The sequence below is a fragment of the Callionymus lyra genome, unplaced genomic scaffold, assembly GCF_982586985.1.
Source record: "Callionymus lyra unplaced genomic scaffold, fCalLyr1.hap1.1 HAP1_SCAFFOLD_25, whole genome shotgun sequence".
NCBI classification, from domain to species: domain Eukaryota; kingdom Metazoa; phylum Chordata; class Actinopteri; order Syngnathiformes; family Callionymidae; genus Callionymus; species Callionymus lyra.
In genome coordinates this window covers 558,583-579,860 of record NW_028258542.1, presented here as the reverse complement: position 1 = coordinate 579,860, position 21,278 = coordinate 558,583, and positions in this window count along the sequence as shown.

Here is a 21,278-nt window from a genome sequence, read left to right as displayed (position 1 = left end):
ATTTTACTGAATACACTCGCTTATCACTCCTAGGTGAGCCTAAACAATACGTTTATATTATTGTTTATATTGCTGTGTGTAAATGAATGTTGTGTCGAAGCAGCTATTTAAGTTTTTGTGTGAAACTTGAAGCATTGTTTTATAACTTTATTCAAGTGTATATTTTCGATAGTATTTTATATTGTACTGTTTCACTTTGTTTTGAAAGTAAGTTGCACTTTATATTTTGTTATCGCGTGGTGTTCAGATGCTTCAGCGGCTCAGAGTTCACCGCATCTGTTATTTAACACGCCGATTAAACGTTCGTGCTGTTGTATGGTTAACAAGCGTTGAATGTGTTGAAGGTGCCGTAGCTAAGAATCTTGAATATTAATAAAATAAATCGCCTACCATGACCCACCAATATAGCAAACTTTTTATTGGAATATAAATATATTTTCGTCCTTCAAAATAACAAACAAAATACGTGTGTGAGTTACATTATAATTAAAAAAGCTACGTTTTAGCGAACTAGCTCTCGTGTTAACGCACCACAGAAAGTTACATTACACGCAATGAAACATTATTTCTGAGTCTTAAAGCAATAATGATATCTTACCTCAATAGACGAGTGACGCGCACCTGATTCCGTCAAGTTATGCACAAACGTGAGGATAAAATGCGATCGATCTTTGTCAACAAGTGTGACGTCATCATCCGGAAGTTGCGTATGCGGCAATTTGAAAACTTTTTAGCTGACGCTAAATTTAAACTAAACTTAACTCGGTCTTTATACAAGCACGCATCTACTATTGTATTCATGGCGCTTTTAAACAAACAAGCACAATATCTCATTGTATTCCTGTGGTGTGACGTCACCGCTGCAGGATCAGTTGATTAGCATGTGTGACGTCACCCCTGCAGACTCGCGATTAATGTTGACAAACGTCACGTAGACGCTCATAATCGCAGCTAAATAAAAAGAAAACATATGTCCATAAACGCAATCTCAATGAAAGCTTCTATTTTCATAGAAAAGCGCACCGGATTATAAAGAGGATCAAGCGAAATAGCACAGACTTTATTTTACTCATTCATAAAACAATGTCAACATTATGGAGTTGAAACACCTAAAAATATACAATATAGTCACTTTTACAGGACCTTTTAAGCATGTTTTAATCCGCGAGAGCTTCTTGACTTCCGCGATGCGTAAACAATCCAAGCTCCAAAAAATTAAAATTAAGCATTTTTACCGATTTATATTCACTCTGTACCTCCTTAAAGTGGTTTGAGGTCGTTAAGCACAATCAGGATTAGAATCACACTGTTGACATTAAACATTTCAAATGAGCTTCATAGTTGTAGAATTACGGTAGCCAAATGAAACAGCGACACGTCACGTTACCAAGGCAACGAAGAGATGGGCGACGCGTCAAATGTAACCCGGGTCGTTTGAATCCGACGTCGGGGGGTGCTCTGTATAATACTGGGTGACCCGTGCGTGTCAATGCGTGCGCGCGTGTCAATGTGCGTCAATACGTGTGTGTCAATGTGCGTCAATGTGCGTCAATACGTGTGTGTGTGTGTCAATGTGCGTCAATGCGTGCGGGTGTGTCAATGCGTATAGACGTGTGTTTATATGTGTGTACATATATGTGTGTATGTGTATAGACGTGTGTGTGTATATATGTGTGTGTATGTGTATAGACGTGTGTGTGTATATATATGTGTGTATGTGTATAGACGTGTGTGTGTGTATATATGTGTGTGTATAGACGTGTGTGTATGTGTATAGACGTGTGTGTATATGTGTGTATGTGTATAGACGTGTGTGTGTGTGTGTGTGTGTGTATATATATATACGTGTGTGTGTTTATATATGTGTGTATGTGTATAGACGTGTGTGTATATATATGTGTGTATATGTGTGTATGTGTATAGACGTGTGTGTGTGTATATGTGTGTATGTGTATAGACGTGTGTGTATATATATGTGTGTATATGTGTGTATGTGTATAGACGTGTGTGTATATATATGTGTGTATGTGTATAGACGTGTGTGTGTATATGTATATGTGTGTATGTGTATAGACGTGTGTGTGTGTGTGTGTGTGTGTATATACTGTATATATATTGTAACGATCCTGTTTGTTCTGTTCATTAATGTTGCGGGCACTTTAAGAAGGTGAGTCTGTGCGCATGCGCAGTTGTTGTTAGAGAGATTTCGCGTTCAACTAGTGGTGTGAAGAACGAGCGGCGTTGGTTGTGGCCGAAACAATAACCTCTCTGTGAGTACAGCGAACAAAGAAACAATATCTGTGCAAGACAACCGTCTGGTCATGTGTGGAGGACCAAACGTTACATTGGTGTCAGAAGCGACTTTTTCGGACCTGCTCCTGAGGCGAAGCTAACGGTTATTAGCAACGAACTTTGCTAACGAACGTCCCCGGTATGTACGGGAAAGTGAAGAGCGAAAGTGAGGAGATGGACGTTGGTGCGAGACGACGGGACCATGCTCAACAGTTAAGAGACGCTGTGTTACAACTCTCAGAAGAAGAATGTGCGTCAATGCGTGCGCCAATGTGCAGCAACTGGGCTTCATCAAGTATCAAACAGATCACACATCACACCTACCATGATTTTGTTCAATGAGATGAAAACTTATTTGATGTTCAATCCAGTGTTCAGGTTGACTTCAGTGCTTATGTTTTAGTAGAAGTGAAGCTGTGGTGCTTTAGTTTAATACATGGACACAGCACTAAACTTTGTTGTTGGTTGTTAGTTGTTTTTTTAGATTTTGGGATCAACCGTCACTTTTTAGTAATGGGAGAATTATTTCTCTGCACTGTGCGAGTCGTCCCAGAGCCATTGTTCAGCCTGAAGCCAATACGTTTTTAGGTTGAAAAGTTTGCCCCCCTGAAAAAATGTAATGCCCCCCCTTAAATGTTTTTCTGCAGCCGGGTCTGTCAGTGTTATACTAGATCCACTCAGTATAAACTGTTGTCAACATTGAAGTCAAATCATCTCCAGAAATGATACTTTGTGATGAAGTCTTAATGTTAAAAGAGACAAATGTAATAATATCTTTAATGAATCAATTCATGTACATTTATATCAAACCTGCTATTCCCTGCATGATGGGATCAGAAACACTAGAATTCTACTTTCTCGGGACGTTTTAGATTTACAACGACGACATCATTAAAAGTGTGAACTGCAGTCACACTGCAAGTTTATGTCCATAATCCTTAGATATTCTCTCCAAATGAGAACAATTTAACAGAAGAGTTTAACATTACCTTGGCTGTAGTCATGCTCTGTAGACAGAAGCTTCACCTGCACAGGTGATCTCATTAGCTCGTCCTGTCTCTCCACCTGCACGCAAAGCAACTTGTACTCTCTGCTGCCCTCTAGTGTTGCTAAAACGATTTATTATGTCCAATAAACAAACCTACAGAAAGACTTAACAGTGTGGGTCTTTCTTTTTATTTCAAGGGTCCCCATTTTATCTCAAACATCAATATAGCTAATATTTAACACTAATTGGTAAATATCAAACATGTATGCTTCATTACAGTTGAAACAATTGTTCTCTGGTAACAAATATTTATCATTAAACATGTGTGTTCATGTATGATCCATGGCACTCATCATGATGGACAAATATGATGGAAAAACATTCTATTAGTGTCAGTACAGTACACGAGGTTGGAAATCAACCACGCATTTGCGCATGCGTTGTCCACCTACAAGGAGGTTTATAACGGTCAGACGCGGAAGAATCGACGAAACTATCACTGATAGATTCTCAAAAATCATCTGATATTAAATGATCTTTTCTCTCAAGGATAAGGATGTTGAAGGAGTGACGTCACAGTGTCCACTGTTGAAGGATAAGGATGTTGAGTGTCCAGCTGGAAGGAGCACAGGTACATGTTGTGGTTTATTAAAGTCTCTTTTCATTTTATTGACATCGGTAAATGTAACGCTAAGTTTAAGTGAAGGTATCAAGACCTGTCGCCCTTCCCAGCTATCTTCTAAATAATCCACGGAGGAAAAATTCAGAAAAAAAAGTCTTATATAGATCCAGAGCGGTCCGTAATAGGAACAAAAAAACAAAACAGGCACTCGGGGCGAAGGCAGGGCACTTCTGGAGATCGGGGTCCCAACAGCAACTAAAACAAAAAGACAAAAGGACTCACTTGAGTAAATAAAAGTGCTGACAACGTCAGGAGTATCCAAAGGATTATCCAGTTGTGATTCAAAGGCGAGGAGCGAGATCGAAAGGACAGCCAACCTGGTCTGGAAACGCAATACTCTGGCGAGTTCTTCCGGGTAGAGACGCTCCTTATCAATGGGAAGAACCCGCCACTCCATCATCCCCAGCCGCGCACCTGCCAGCGTCTGTCACTCAAAACACAGGACACATGAAAACGGAAAACCACCTTCAAAATAAAACAAAAGAACATAAGCATGACACTTGTATGTTGATTCTATCAAATGTATTCTGCCTATTTTAAATGTTGACCTTTTTTCTTATAAGAGTAACTGTCAGGAGTCTTGATGTAAAACGTCACTCAAATGTGTCATTTATTTATTTCTCTCACAGGATTCAGAGTCAATGTTCATTGCACAGAATTTCCATCTCCGTCCTGCACTGTCTGTGATGATGGAACTTACATGGACAAATTGAACCGAGAGAAACATGGTTTCAAGTGTCTCGTCTGTACTGAAGGTAAAGTTTGTTCTTCACTAGAATGATGAGTTGGTCAGTATGTAGATGTGATGTAGAATTTGTTATTGACTAACAGGACTGAGAGAGATCAGATCCTGTACCTTCACAGCAAACACCAAGTGTGAACCTCTGGAGGGTTTTTTCTGTGTGGACGGCTCAGTGGACACATGTGTGGCAGCACAGCAACACTCCACATGTGAACCAGGACAGTTCATCATCAGAGCAGGCGAGTTTCACATCCAACATGTGAAATGCAAGAGTGCAGAAACTATAAGACACACACAATGTTCTTCACAGGAACGTCCTCCACAGACACTGAGTGTGGAACCTGCAGTGAAGGAACATTTTCAAATGGAACGTTCACGTCATGTCAGGATCACAAACAGTGAGTGAAGCTTCACAAATGTTTGCTCCAGATGTTTTCTTCTAAACTGTCTCCACTTGTCTTTGTAGATGTTCAACATATCTACGAGAAGGAACTATTTCTTCTGACTCTGTATGTCGAGAAGGTTTGACACCAGGAGAAGTGGCTGGAATTATTGTTGCTGTGATCGTTCTACTGATCACATGTTCTGTAGTTTATTGGTATAAAAAAAGAAAAAGAGGTAAAAAACAAATGCATTCATAAAAATCACATTATTATATTGATTTGTGTTTATCTGGAGTCATTTCCTTGAATTATTTTTCTCCTTAACCAGATGGAAAAGAGTTCAAGAGAAGAAGGAAGGTATGTAAGAATGTTTTTTAGTCATTTATCAAAGTGATTTAATGTTTAAATGTAATGTTGATTAATTTTGCAAATGTCATCACTTGTACAATTAAAATGAATGTCAATTTTGGTTTAATATCTTCAGCACTGCAGTATTTGTGCATCAGAGAAACGATCATTATTTCTTATTAGGAGGTGGCAGTGGGAATGAATGAATGTATGGATTCAACGGAGCATCCGTGAGAATTTCAATTAGTTTGAGCTTTTTTTTTAATCTAAACTGACTTATTTTTTTCTTGTCTTAGATCAATTTATTCATCTGAGAATAAGTCCGATGAAGTGGAACATGTTCCACTGATGGTAGAACCCGGGGAAGACCCAGAACACACTGAAGAAGCATGTTCCTCCACTGGGCTGGAAACACAGGGGGGTCCTCCAGAAAGAGCTGGACGATGTAACTGGGGAGAAGAAAGTATGGACCTCTCTGCTGAAGCTGCTGCCCCCGTGACAAGAATCCAGATAAACAGACCAGAGATAGCAGACGTTGAATATGAACTAATTGGACACGAGGATATTAAAGTAGATTGTTCAGTCATTCAATAGAATGTTTGAGTTTTATACAACATGAAAAATGTGTTCATAAATGATGTGTTCAGTGAACATAACATATTTCTGGCTGTTTTCATTTGCCTGTGTGTGTAGCTTAGTCTGTGATATAGAAAACAGTTTCTGTCAAAGCTTTCATTAATCTCATAAATGGCTGATCAGTTAAACATCAGCCAGGTTTGAGGATGTACTTCACTCCACAGCCGTCAGTGTTGCTTGTTCTTTCACTGCCCTTTTTGTGAGGTCACCAAATTCAGACCAGCACAGATGGACAAAACCCAACAGCACATACAAAGCCACTTGAGAAAGGCAATCATCATGGAGGTGTGTACAGTATATGTTTAGTTAGTTCCTCGTATATTGCATCATAAAAGTCTAACCGTTTACATTTTTATGTTTGACAGACTATCCGATACACAGATGTGGGCTGCAGACCAGAACCTCACGTCCATTGTCATGTGCGTGTCAATGTGTGTCAATGCGCGCGTGTGTCAATGTGTGTCAATGCGCGCGTGTGTCAATGTGCGTCAATGCTTGCGTGCGTGTCAATGTGCGTCAATGCTTGCGTGCGTGTCAATGCGTGTGCGTGTGTCAATATGCTTGCGCGCGTGTCAATGTGCGTCAATGCGCCCGTGCGTGTCAATGCGTGTGCGTGCGTCAATATGCGCGCGAGTGTCAATGTGCGTCAATGCTTGCGCGCGTGTCAATGTGCGTCAATGCTTGCGCGTGTGTCAATGTGCGTCAATGCTTGCGCGTGTCAACACACAACACACGCACGCACAAATTAAACAAATGCGCACACCCACATTAAACAAACGCGCACGCACACATAAAACACGCATGCATACACAGACATGCACTGACAAACGCACACACACACGGTGACATGCAAACATAAAACACACGCACGCACGCACACATAAAACAAACGCAGATTTTATAGGTTTGTTTGTGATGTGTAGTTATGCGTTTGTGTGCATGTCATTGGTGTGTGTGCGCATGTGTCAGTGTGTGTCTGCGTGTGCGTGCGTGTGTGTTTTATGTGTGCATGTCACCGTGTGTGTGCGTGTGTCAGTGCATGTCTGTGTGTGCATGCGTGTGTTTTGTGTGCGTCCGCGTTTGTTTTATGTGTGCGTGCGTGCGTGTGTTTTATGTGTGCATGTCACATGAAACAAATGCGCGCACGCACACATAAAACAAATGCGCGCATGCACACATAAAACAAATGCGCGCATGCACACATAAAACAAATGCGCGCATGCACACATAAAGCAAATGCGCGCATGCACACATAAAACAAATGCGCGCACGTCACATAAAACAAATGCGCGCACGCACACATAAAACAAATGCGCGCACGCACATATTAAAGAAATGCGCACGCGCACACAAAACAAATGCGCAAGAGCACACAAAACAAATGCGCGCGCACAGATAAAACAAATGCACACGCACACAACACACGCACGCACACATTAAACAAATGCGCACACCCACATAAAACAAACGCGCACGCACACATAAAACACACGCATGCATACACAGACATGCACTGACAAACGCACACACACACGGTGACATGCAAACATAAAACACACGCACGCACGCACACATAAAACAAACGCGGATTTTATAGGTTTGTTTGTGATCTGTAGTTATGCGTTTGTGTGCATGTCATTGGTGTGTGTGCGCATGTGTCAGTGTGTGTCTGCGTGTGCGTGCGTGTGTGTGTTTTATGTGTGCATGTCACCGTGTGTGTGCGTGTGTCAGTGCATGTCTGTGTGTGCATGCGTGTGTTTTGTGTGCGTCCGCGTTTGTTTTATGTGTGCGTGCGTGCGTGTGTTTTATGTGTGCATGTCACATGAAACAAATGCGCGCACGCACACATAAAACAAATGCGCGCATGCACACATAAAACAAATGCGCGCATGCACACATAAAACAAATGCGCGCATGCACACATAAAGCAAATGCGCGCATGCACACATAAAACAAATGCGCGCACGTCACATAAAACAAATGCGCGCACGCACACATAAAACAAATGCGCGCACGCACATATTAAAGAAATGCGCACGCGCACACAAAACAAATGCGCAAGAGCACACAAAACAAATGCGCGCGCACAGATAAAACAAATGCACACGCACACAACACACGCACGCACACATTAAACAAATGCGCACACCCACATTAAACAAACGCGCACGCACACATAAAACACACGCATGCATACACAGACATGCACTGACAAACGCACACACACACGGTGACATGCAAACATAAAACACACGCACGCACGCACACATAAAACAAACGCGGATTTTATAGGTTTGTTTGTGATCTGTAGTTATGCGTTTGTGTGCATGTCATTGGTGTGTGTGCGCATGTGTCAGTGTGTGTCTGCGTGTGCGTGCGTGTGTGTGTTTTATGTGTGCATGTCACCGTGTGTGTGCGTGTGTCAGTGCATGTCTGTGTGTGCATGCGTGTGTGTGTTTTATGTGTGCATGTCACCGTGTGTGTGCGTGTGTCAGTGCATGTCTGTGTGTGCATGCGTGTGTTTTGTGTGCGTCCGCGTTTGTTTTATGTGTGCGTGCGTGCGTGTGTTTTATGTGTGCATGTCACATGAAACAAATGCGCGCACGCACACATAAAACAAATGCGCGCATGCACACATAAAACAAATGCGCGCATGCACACATAAAACAAATGCGCGCGCGCGCACATAACACAAATGCGCGCACGTCACATAAAACAAATGCGCGCATGCACACATAAAACAAATGCGCGCGCGCGCACATAACACAAATGCGCGCACGTCACATAAAACAAATGCGCGCACGCACGCATAAAACAAATGCGCGCACGCACATATTAAAGAAATGCACACGCACACAACACACGCACGCACACATTAAACAAATGCGCACACCCACATTAAACAAACGCGCACGCACACATAAAACACACGCATGCATACACAGACATGCACTGACAAACGCACACACACACGGTGACATGCAAACATAAAACACACGCACGCACGCACACATAAAACAAACGCGGGTTTAATAGGTTTGTTTGTGATGTGTAGTTATGCGTTTGTGTGCATGTCACCGTGTGTGTGCGTGTGTCAGTGCATGTCTGTGTGTGCATGCGTGTGTTTTGTGTGCGTCCGCGTTTGTTTTATGTGTGCGTGCGTGCGTGTGTTTTATGTGTGCATGTCACATGAAACAAATGCGCGCACGCACACATAAAACAAATGCGCGCATGCACACATAAAACAAATGCGCGCATGCACACATAAAACAAATGCGCGCATGCACACATAAAGCAAATGCGCGCATGCACACATAAAACAAATGCGCGCACGTCACATAAAACAAATGCGCGCACGCACACATAAAACAAATGCGCGCACGCACATATTAAAGAAATGCGCACGCGCACACAAAACAAATGCGCAAGAGCACACAAAACAAATGCGCGCGCACAGATAAAACAAATGCACACGCACACAACACACGCACGCACACATTAAACAAATGCGCACACCCACATAAAACAAACGCGCACGCACACATAAAACACACGCATGCATACACAGACATGCACTGACAAACGCACACACACACGGTGACATGCAAACATAAAACACACGCACGCACACATAAAACAAACGCGGATTTTATAGGTTTGTTTGTGATCTGTAGTTATGCGTTTGTGTGCATGTCATTGGTGTGTGTGCGCATGTGTCAGTGTGTGTCTGCGTGTGCGTGCGTGTGTGTGTTTTATGTGTGCATGTCACCGTGTGTGTGCGTGTGTCAGTGCATGTCTGTGTGTGCATGCGTGTGTGTGTTTTATGTGTGCATGTCACCGTGTGTGTGCGTGTGTCAGTGCATGTCTGTGTGTGCATGCGTGTGTGTGTTTTATGTGTGCATGTCACCGTGTGTGTGCGTGTGTCAGTGCATGTCTGTGTGTGCATGCGTGTGTTTAATGTGTGCGTGCGCGTTTGTTTTGTGTGCGTCCGCGTTTGTTTTATGTGTGCGTGCGTGCGTGTGTTTTATGTGTGCATGTCACATGAAACAAATGCGCGCACGCACACATAAAACAAATGCGCGCATGCACACATAAAACAAATGCGCGCATGCACACATAAAACAAATGCGCGCGCGCGCACACAAAACACACGGATGCACACACAGACATGCACTGACACACGCACACACACACGGTGACATGCACACATAAAACAAACGCGGACGCACACAAAACAAACGCGCACGCACACATAAAACACACGCATGCATACATAGACATGCACTGACAAACGCACACACACACGGTGACATGCAAACATAAAACACACGCACGCACGAACACATAAAACAAACGCGGATTTTTTTTAGAATAGAATAGAAAAGCTTTATTCATCCCCAGAGGGGAAACACACTTTCACAACAGCGCAGATTAAAAAATATATATATAGGTTTGTTTGTGATGTGTAGTTATGCGTTTGTGTGCATGTCACTGGTGTGTGTGCGCATGTGTCAGTGTGTGTCTGCGTGTGCGTGCGTGTGTGTGTTTTATGTGTGCATGTCACCGTGTGTGTATGCGTGTGTCAGTGCATGTCTGTGTGTGCATGCGTGTGTTTAATGTGTGCGTGCGCGTTTGTTTTGTGTGCGTCCGCGTTTGTTTTATGTGTGCGTGCGTGCGTGTGTTTATGTGTGCATGTCACCGTGTGTGTGGGCGTGTGTCAGTGCATGTCTGTGTGTGCATGCGTGTGTTTTAGGTGTGCGTGCGCGTTTCTTTGATGTGTGCGTCCGCGTTTGTTTTATGTGTGCGTGCGTGCGTGTGTTTTATGTGTGCATGTCACCGTGTGTGTGTGCGTTTGTCAGTGCATGTCCGTGTACGCATGCGTGTGTTTTATGTGTGCGTGCGCGTTTGTTTTATGTGGGTGTGCGCATTTGTTTAATGTGTGCGTTCGTGCACAGTAAATTTCCAAGTGTCAAAAAGGAAGTGTTAATGTATTTTAACTATTTCATAGACTGGTTTAACTCTTCCAGATGTAACACAACAACAACAGGTGTAAAACGTGGCTCCTCCCCCTGCAGTGCTGTTGTCAATATCCAGAGTTAAAACCCAGGTGTTATTTATTCAGTGTAAAAAGTGAATGAACACTGTCAAGGGTCAATTTAACAATATTCAGTGTTAATATCTTAATATGCTCCGCCCATTTCAAATGATCCAGAAGTTTCTAGAGTAATTGGACCTCATGGACCACCGCCATGTTTCCATTGGTAAAGACTGTGGTAAGTCTCTCCATCTGCTGACTTATATTTAAATGAATTAAACGATTTATACAATTGTATTCACCGTGACTGTACTACCATTCGCTTTTTAGACTTCTAATGTAGATGAATTGCTATGTGGTTCACCAACATTAAGTTACATTCTATTACTTGTAATGCGGTACAGTTAACCTGCGCAGTGAACACCACGTGTAGACACTTGTAACCAATACCACTATGGATTATTGTGTATATTCGGTTTATGGTGCTCGCTCAAAACAACAGATGTATATGCTGTCTGTACATGCGCGCGCCAGTAAGTACGGTAGTTCATTCCCGCGCCACTCCCCCTCTGTCAGGCTTTAGTTTTTAGTAATGTAACCCAGCCGTTTATTTGTCGTTTTATGTTTCAATTATTTTCACTGGAAGTATATAATTAAACCCAGTTGTTATTTTCGTGTTTTATGTTTTATTACTTTTCAATGCATGTATCGCATCAAGACACTGTCGCTTTAAGACGGCCATTGTTTTTTACCTGCGTTCCACGGATGAGACGCGTGGTGTTCAGATGCTTCAGCGGCTCAGAGACTGAGACACGTGTAAGTAAGTAAGTAAGTAAGTAATATTTATTTATATAGCGCTTTTCGAGACCAGGGTCACAAAGCGCTTTAACAATCAAAAACAATACTCAAAACAGTACATACTTCAAAGATCAAGACAACACCGAGAACAACAAGTTCGAGAAATTCAAGGAAAAGCCTGAACAAATAGAAACGTCTTAAGATGTTTCTTAAAGGAGTCAGTAGACTCCATCAAGCGCAAAGAGAGAGGAAGATTGTTCCAAAGCTTAGGAGCAACAGCCTGAAAAGATTTCTCTCCTCTGGTCCTGAGCCGTGTGCGTGGAACCATCAGTAGATTCTGATCCACAGACCTCAGAGACCGAGCTGGGGTGTAAGGCTGGATCAGATCAGTGATGTAAGGAGGAGCCTGACCATGAATAGCTCTGAAAGTAAGAACCAGAATTTTAAAGTTGATCCTGAAAGAAACTGGAAGCCAGTGAAGAGTTTTAAGGATCGGAGAAATGTGAGTTCTCCTACTTGAGCGGGTCAGAATTCTCGCTGCAGAGTTCTGAATCAACTGCAGACGAGACAGCTCCTTCTTGTTAAGACATGAAAACAAACCGTTACAATAGTCCAGACGAGAAGAAACAAACGCATGGATTACAAGCTCCAGATCATGTTGTGACAACATTTTCCTAAGTTTAGAGATTTTTCTCAGTTGAAGGAAACAGTTTCTGGTCAGTTTTCTGCAGTGTTGAACAAGAGACATGTCTTTATCAAATACAACACCCAGGTTTCTCAGGCTCAGTTTGACAGACTGACCTAAGTCACCCAAGTACTGACTCAACCATGGAATCTTATCATCAGGAGCAATCACCAGAGTTTCAGTTTTGTCCACATTAAGCTGTAAAGTGTGCCAACGCTCCTGCAATTTTACTGAATACACTCGCTTATCACTCCTAGGTGAGCCTAAACAATACGTTTATATTATTGTTTATATTGCTGTGTGTAAATGAATGTTGTGTCGAAGCAGCTATTTAAGTTTTTGTGTGAAACTTGAAGCATTGTTTTATAACTTTATTCAAGTGTATATTTTCGATAGTATTTTATATTGTACTGTTTCACTTTGTTTTGAAAGTAAGTTGCACTTTATATTTTGTTATCGCGTGGTGTTCAGATGCTTCAGCGGCTCAGAGTTCACCGCATCTGTTATTTAACACGCCGATTAAACGTTCGTGCTGTTGTATGGTTAACAAGCGTTGAATGTGTTGAAGGTGCCGTAGCTAAGAATCTTGAATATTAATAAAATAAATCGCCTACCATGACCCACCAATATAGCAAACTTTTTATTGGAATATAAATATATTTTCGTCCTTCAAAATAACAAACAAAATACGTGTGTGAGTTACATTATAATTAAAAAAGCTACGTTTTAGCGAACTAGCTCTCGTGTTAACGCACCACAGAAAGTTACATTACACGCAATGAAACATTATTTCTGAGTCTTAAAGCAATAATGATATCTTACCTCAATAGACGAGTGACGCGCACCTGATTCCGTCAAGTTATGCACAAACGTGAGGATAAAATGCGATCGATCTTTGTCAACAAGTGTGACGTCATCATCCGGAAGTTGCGTATGCGGCAATTTGAAAACTTTTTAGCTGACGCTAAATTTAAACTAAACTTAACTCGGTCTTTATACAAGCACGCATCTACTATTGTATTCATGGCGCTTTTAAACAAACAAGCACAATATCTCATTGTATTCCTGTGGTGTGACGTCACCGCTGCAGGATCAGTTGATTAGCATGTGTGACGTCACCCCTGCAGACTCGCGATTAATGTTGACAAACGTCACGTAGACGCTCATAATCGCAGCTAAATAAAAAGAAAACATATGTCCATAAACGCAATCTCAATGAAAGCTTCTATTTTCATAGAAAAGCGCACCGGATTATAAAGAGGATCAAGCGAAATAGCACAGACTTTATTTTACTCATTCATAAAACAATGTCAACATTATGGAGTTGAAACACCTAAAAATATACAATATAGTCACTTTTACAGGACCTTTTAAGCATGTTTTAATCCGCGAGAGCTTCTTGACTTCCGCGATGCGTAAACAATCCAAGCTCCAAAAAATTAAAATTAAGCATTTTTACCGATTTATATTCACTCTGTACCTCCTTAAAGTGGTTTGAGGTCGTTAAGCACAATCAGGATTAGAATCACACTGTTGACATTAAACATTTCAAATGAGCTTCATAGTTGTAGAATTACGGTAGCCAAATGAAACAGCGACACGTCACGTTACCAAGGCAACGAAGAGATGGGCGACGCGTCAAATGTAACCCGGGTCGTTTGAATCCGACGTCGGGGGGTGCTCTGTATAATACTGGGTGACCCGTGCGTGTCAATGCGTGCGCGCGTGTCAATGTGCGTCAATACGTGTGTGTCAATGTGCGTCAATGTGCGTCAATACGTGTGTGTGTGTGTCAATGTGCGTCAATGCGTGCGGGTGTGTCAATGCGTATAGACGTGTGTTTATATGTGTGTACATATATGTGTGTATGTGTATAGACGTGTGTGTGTATATATGTGTGTGTATGTGTATAGACGTGTGTGTGTATATATATGTGTGTATGTGTATAGACGTGTGTGTGTGTATATATGTGTGTGTATAGACGTGTGTGTATGTGTATAGACGTGTGTGTATATGTGTGTATGTGTATAGACGTGTGTGTGTGTGTGTGTGTGTGTATATATATATACGTGTGTGTGTTTATATATGTGTGTATGTGTATAGACGTGTGTGTATATATATGTGTGTATATGTGTGTATGTGTATAGACGTGTGTGTGTGTATATGTGTGTATGTGTATAGACGTGTGTGTATATATATGTGTGTATATGTGTGTATGTGTATAGACGTGTGTGTATATATATGTGTGTATGTGTATAGACGTGTGTGTGTATATGTATATGTGTGTATGTGTATAGACGTGTGTGTGTGTGTGTGTGTGTGTATATACTGTATATATATTGTAACGATCCTGTTTGTTCTGTTCATTAATGTTGCGGGCACTTTAAGAAGGTGAGTCTGTGCGCATGCGCAGTTGTTGTTAGAGAGATTTCGCGTTCAACTAGTGGTGTGAAGAACGAGCGGCGTTGGTTGTGGCCGAAACAATAACCTCTCTGTGAGTACAGCGAACAAAGAAACAATATCTGTGCAAGACAACCGTCTGGTCATGTGTGGAGGACCAAACGTTACATTGGTGTCAGAAGCGACTTTTTCGGACCTGCTCCTGAGGCGAAGCTAACGGTTATTAGCAACGAACTTTGCTAACGAACGTCCCCGGTATGTACGGGAAAGTGAAGAGCGAAAGTGAGGAGATGGACGTTGGTGCGAGACGACGGGACCATGCTCAACAGTTAAGAGACGCTGTGTTACAACTCTCAGAAGAAGAATGTGCGTCAATGCGTGCGCCAATGTGCAGCAACTGGGCTTCATCAAGTATCAAACAGATCACACATCACACCTACCATGATTTTGTTCAATGAGATGAAAACTTATTTGATGTTCAATCCAGTGTTCAGGTTGACTTCAGTGCTTATGTTTTAGTAGAAGTGAAGCTGTGGTGCTTTAGTTTAATACATGGACACAGCACTAAACTTTGTTGTTGGTTGTTAGTTGTTTTTTTAGATTTTGGGATCAACCGTCACTTTTTAGTAATGGGAGAATTATTTCTCTGCACTGTGCGAGTCGTCCCAGAGCCATTGTTCAGCCTGAAGCCAATACGTTTTTAGGTTGAAAAGTTTGCCCCCCTGAAAAAATGTAATGCCCCCCCTTAAATGTTTTTCTGCAGCCGGGTCTGTCAGTGTTATACTAGATCCACTCAGTATAAACTGTTGTCAACATTGAAGTCAAATCATCTCCAGAAATGATACTTTGTGATGAAGTCTTAATGTTAAAAGAGACAAATGTAATAATATCTTTAATGAATCAATTCATGTACATTTATATCAAACCTGCTATTCCCTGCATGATGGGATCAGAAACACTAGAATTCTACTTTCTCGGGACGTTTTAGATTTACAACGACGACATCATTAAAAGTGTGAACTGCAGTCACACTGCAAGTTTATGTCCATAATCCTTAGATATTCTCTCCAAATGAGAACAATTTAACAGAAGAGTTTAACATTACCTTGGCTGTAGTCATGCTCTGTAGACAGAAGCTTCACCTGCACAGGTGATCTCATTAGCTCGTCCTGTCTCTCCACCTGCACGCAAAGCAACTTGTACTCTCTGCTGCCCTCTAGTGTTGCTAAAACGATTTATTATGTCCAATAAACAAACCTACAGAAAGACTTAACAGTGTGGGTCTTTCTTTTTATTTCAAGGGTCCCCATTTTATCTCAAACATCAATATAGCTAATATTTAACACTAATTGGTAAATATCAAACATGTATGCTTCATTACAGTTGAAACAATTGTTCTCTGGTAACAAATATTTATCATTAAACATGTGTGTTCATGTATGATCCATGGCACTCATCATGATGGACAAATATGATGGAAAAACATTCTATTAGTGTCAGTACAGTACACGAGGTTGGAAATCAACCACGCATTTGCGCATGCGTTGTCCACCTACAAGGAGGTTTATAACGGTCAGACGCGGAAGAATCGACGAAACTATCACTGATAGATTCTCAAAAATCATCTGATATTAAATGATCTTTTCTCTCAAGGATAAGGATGTTGAAGGAGTGACGTCACAGTGTCCACTGTTGAAGGATAAGGATGTTGAGTGTCCAGCTGGAAGGAGCACAGGTACATGTTGTGGTTTATTAAAGTCTCTTTTCATTTTATTGACATCGGTAAATGTAACGCTAAGTTTAAGTGAAGGTATCAAGACCTGTCGCCCTTCCCAGCTATCTTCTAAATAATCCACGGAGGAAAAATTCAGAAAAAAAAGTCTTATATAGATCCAGAGCGGTCCGTAATAGGAACAAAAAAACAAAACAGGCACTCGGGGCGAAGGCAGGGCACTTCTGGAGATCGGGGTCCCAACAGCAACTAAAACAAAAAGACAAAAGGACTCACTTGAGTAAATAAAAGTGCTGACAACGTCAGGAGTATCCAAAGGATTATCCAGTTGTGATTCAAAGGCGAGGAGCGAGATCGAAAGGACAGCCAACCTGGTCTGGAAACGCAATACTCTGGCGAGTTCTTCCGGGTAGAGACGCTCCTTATCAATGGGAAGAACCCGCCACTCCATCATCCCCAGCCGCGCACCTGCCAGCGTCTGTCACTCAAAACACAGGACACATGAAAACGGAAAACCACCTTCAAAATAAAACAAAAGAACATAAGCATGACACTTGTATGTTGATTCTATCAAATGTATTCTGCCTATTTTAAATGTTGACCTTTTTTCTTATAAGAGTAACTGTCAGGAGTCTTGATGTAAAACGTCACTCAAATGTGTCATTTATTTATTTCTCTCACAGGATTCAGAGTCAATGTTCATTGCACAGAATTTCCATCTCCGTCCTGCACTGTCTGTGATGATGGAACTTACATGGACAAATTGAACCGAGAGAAACATGGTTTCAAGTGTCTCGTCTGTACTGAAGGTAAAGTTTGTTCTTCACTAGAATGATGAGTTGGTCAGTATGTAGATGTGATGTAGAATTTGTTATTGACTAACAGGACTGAGAGAGATCAGATCCTGTACCTTCACAGCAAACACCAAGTGTGAACCTCTGGAGGGTTTTTTCTGTGTGGACGGCTCAGTGGACACATGTGTGGCAGCACAGCAACACTCCACATGTGAACCAGGACAGTTCATCATCAGAGCAGGCGAGTTTCACATCCAACATGTGAAATGCAAGAGTGCAGAAACTATAAGACACACACAATGTTCTTCACAGGAACGTCCTCCACAGACACTGAGTGTGGAACCTGCAGTGAAGGAACATTTTCAAATGGAACGTTCACGTCATGTCAGGATCACAAACAGTGAGTGAAGCTTCACAAATGTTTGCTCCAGATGTTTTCTTCTAAACTGTCTCCACTTGTCTTTGTAGATGTTCAACATATCTACGAGAAGGAACTATTTCTTCTGACTCTGTATGTCGAGAAGGTTTGACACCAGGAGAAGTGGCTGGAATTATTGTTGCTGTGATCGTTCTACTGATCACATGTTCTGTAGTTTATTGGTATAAAAAAAGAAAAAGAGGTAAAAAACAAATGCATTCATAAAAATCACATTATTATATTGATTTGTGTTTATCTGGAGTCATTTCCTTGAATTATTTTTCTCCTTAACCAGATGGAAAAGAGTTCAAGAGAAGAAGGAAGGTATGTAAGAATGTTTTTTAGTCATTTATCAAAGTGATTTAATGTTTAAATGTAATGTTGATTAATTTTGCAAATGTCATCACTTGTACAATTAAAATGAATGTCAATTTTGGTTTAATATCTTCAGCACTGCAGTATTTGTGCATCAGAGAAACGATCATTATTTCTTATTAGGAGGTGGCAGTGGGAATGAATGAATGTATGGATTCAACGGAGCATCCGTGAGAATTTCAATTAGTTTGAGCTTTTTTTTTAATCTAAACTGACTTATTTTTTTCTTGTCTTAGATCAATTTATTCATCTGAGAATAAGTCCGATGAAGTGGAACATGTTCCACTGATGGTAGAACCCGGGGAAGACCCAGAACACACTGAAGAAGCATGTTCCTCCACTGGGCTGGAAACACAGGGGGGTCCTCCAGAAAGAGCTGGACGATGTAACTGGGGAGAAGAAAGTATGGACCTCTCTGCTGAAGCTGCTGCCCCCGTGACAAGAATCCAGATAAACAGACCAGAGATAGCAGACGTTGAATATGAACTAATTGGACACGAGGATATTAAAGTAGATTGTTCAGTCATTCAATAGAATGTTTGAGTTTTATACAACATGAAAAATGTGTTCATAAATGATGTGTTCAGTGAACATAACATATTTCTGGCTGTTTTCATTTGCCTGTGTGTGTAGCTTAGTCTGTGATATAGAAAACAGTTTCTGTCAAAGCTTTCATTAATCTCATAAATGGCTGATCAGTTAAACATCAGCCAGGTTTGAGGATGTACTTCACTCCACAGCCGTCAGTGTTGCTTGTTCTTTCACTGCCCTTTTTGTGAGGTCACCAAATTCAGACCAGCACAGATGGACAAAACCCAACAGCACATACAAAGCCACTTGAGAAAGGCAATCATCATGGAGGTGTGTACAGTATATGTTTAGTTAGTTCCTCGTATATTGCATCATAAAAGTCTAACCGTTTACATTTTTATGTTTGACAGACTATCCGATACACAGATGTGGGCTGCAGACCAGAACCTCACGTCCATTGTCATGTGCGTGTCAATGTGTGTCAATGCGCGCGCGTGTGTCAATGTGCGTCAATGCTTGCGCTCGTGTCAATGTGCGTCAATGCTTGCGTGCGTGTCAATGCGTGTGCGTGTGTCAATATGCTTGCGCGCGTGTCAATGTGCGTCAATGCTTGCGCGCGTGTCAATGTGCGTCAATGCGCCCGTGCGTGTCAATGCGTGTGCGTGCGTCAATATGCGCGCGAGTGTCAATGTGCGTCAATGCTTGCGCGCGTGTCAATGTGCGTCAATGCTTGCGCGTGTGTCAATGTGCGTCAATGCTTGCGCGTGTCAACACACAACACACGCACGCACACATAAAACAAATGCGCGCACGTCACATAAAACAAATGCGCGCACGCACACATAAAACAAATGCGCGCACGCACATATTAAAGAAATGCGCACGCGCACACAAAACAAATGCGCAAGAGCACACAAAACAAATGCGCGCGCACAGATAAAACAAATGCACACGCACACAACACACGCACGCACACATTAAACAAATGCGCACACCCACATAAAACAAACGCGCACGCACACATAAAACACACGCATGCATACACAGACATGCACTGACAAACGCACACACACACGGTGACATGCAAACATAAAACACACGCACGCACGCACACATAAAACAAACGCGGATTTTATAGGTTTGTTTGTGATCTGTAGTTATGCGTTTGTGTGCATGTCATTGGTGTGTGTGCGCATGTGTCAGTGTGTGTCTGCGTGTGCGTGCGTGTGTGTGTTTTATGTGTGCATGTCACCGTGTGTGTGCGTGTGTCAGTGCATGTCTGTGTGTGCATGCGTGTGTTTTGTGTGCGTCCGCGTTTGTTTTATGTGTGCGTGCGTGCGTGTGTTTTATGTGTGCATGTCACATGAAACAAATGCGCGCACGCACACATAAAACAAATGCGCGCATGCACACATAAAACAAATGCGCGCATGCACACATAAAACAAATGCGCGCATGCACACATAAAACAAATGCGCGCATGCACACATAAAGCAAATGCGCGCATGCACACATAAAACAAATGCGCGCACGTCACATAAAACAAATGCGCGCACGCACACATAAAACAAATGCGCGCACGCACATATTAAAGAAATGCGCACGCGCACACAAAACAAATGCGCAAGAGCACACAAAACAAATGCGCGCGCACAGATAAAACAAATGCACACGCACACAACACACGCACGCACACATTAAACAAATGCGCACACCCACATAAAACAAACGCGCACGCACACATAAAACACACGCATGCATACACAGACATGCACTGACAAACGCACACACACACGGTGACATGCAAACATAAAACACACGCACGCACGCACACATAAAACAAACGCGGATTTTATAGGTTTGTTTGTGATCTGTAGTTATGCGTTTGTGTGCATGTCATTGGTGTGTGTGCGCATGTGTCAGTGTGTGTCTGCGTGTGCGTGCGTGTGTGTGTTTTATGTGTGCATGTCACCGTGTGTGTGCGTGTGTCAGTGCATGTCTGTGTGTGCATGCGTGTGTTTTGTGTGCGTCCGCGTTTGTTTTATGTGTGCGTGCGTGCGTGTGTTTTATGTGTGCATGTCACATGAAACAAATGCGCGCACGCACACATAAAACAAATGCGCGCATGCACACATAAAACAAATGCGCGCATGCACACATAAAACAAATGCGCGCGCGCGCACATAACACAAATGCGCGCACGTCACATAAAACAAATGCGCGCACGCACGCATAAAACAAATGCGCGCACGCACATATTAAAGAAATGCGCACGCGCACACAAAACAAATGCGCAAGAGCACACAAAACAAATGCGCGCACACAGATAAAACAAATGCACACGCACACAACACACGCACGCACACATTAAACAAATGCGCACACCCACATTAAACAAACGCGCACGCACACATAAAACACACGCATGCATACACAGAC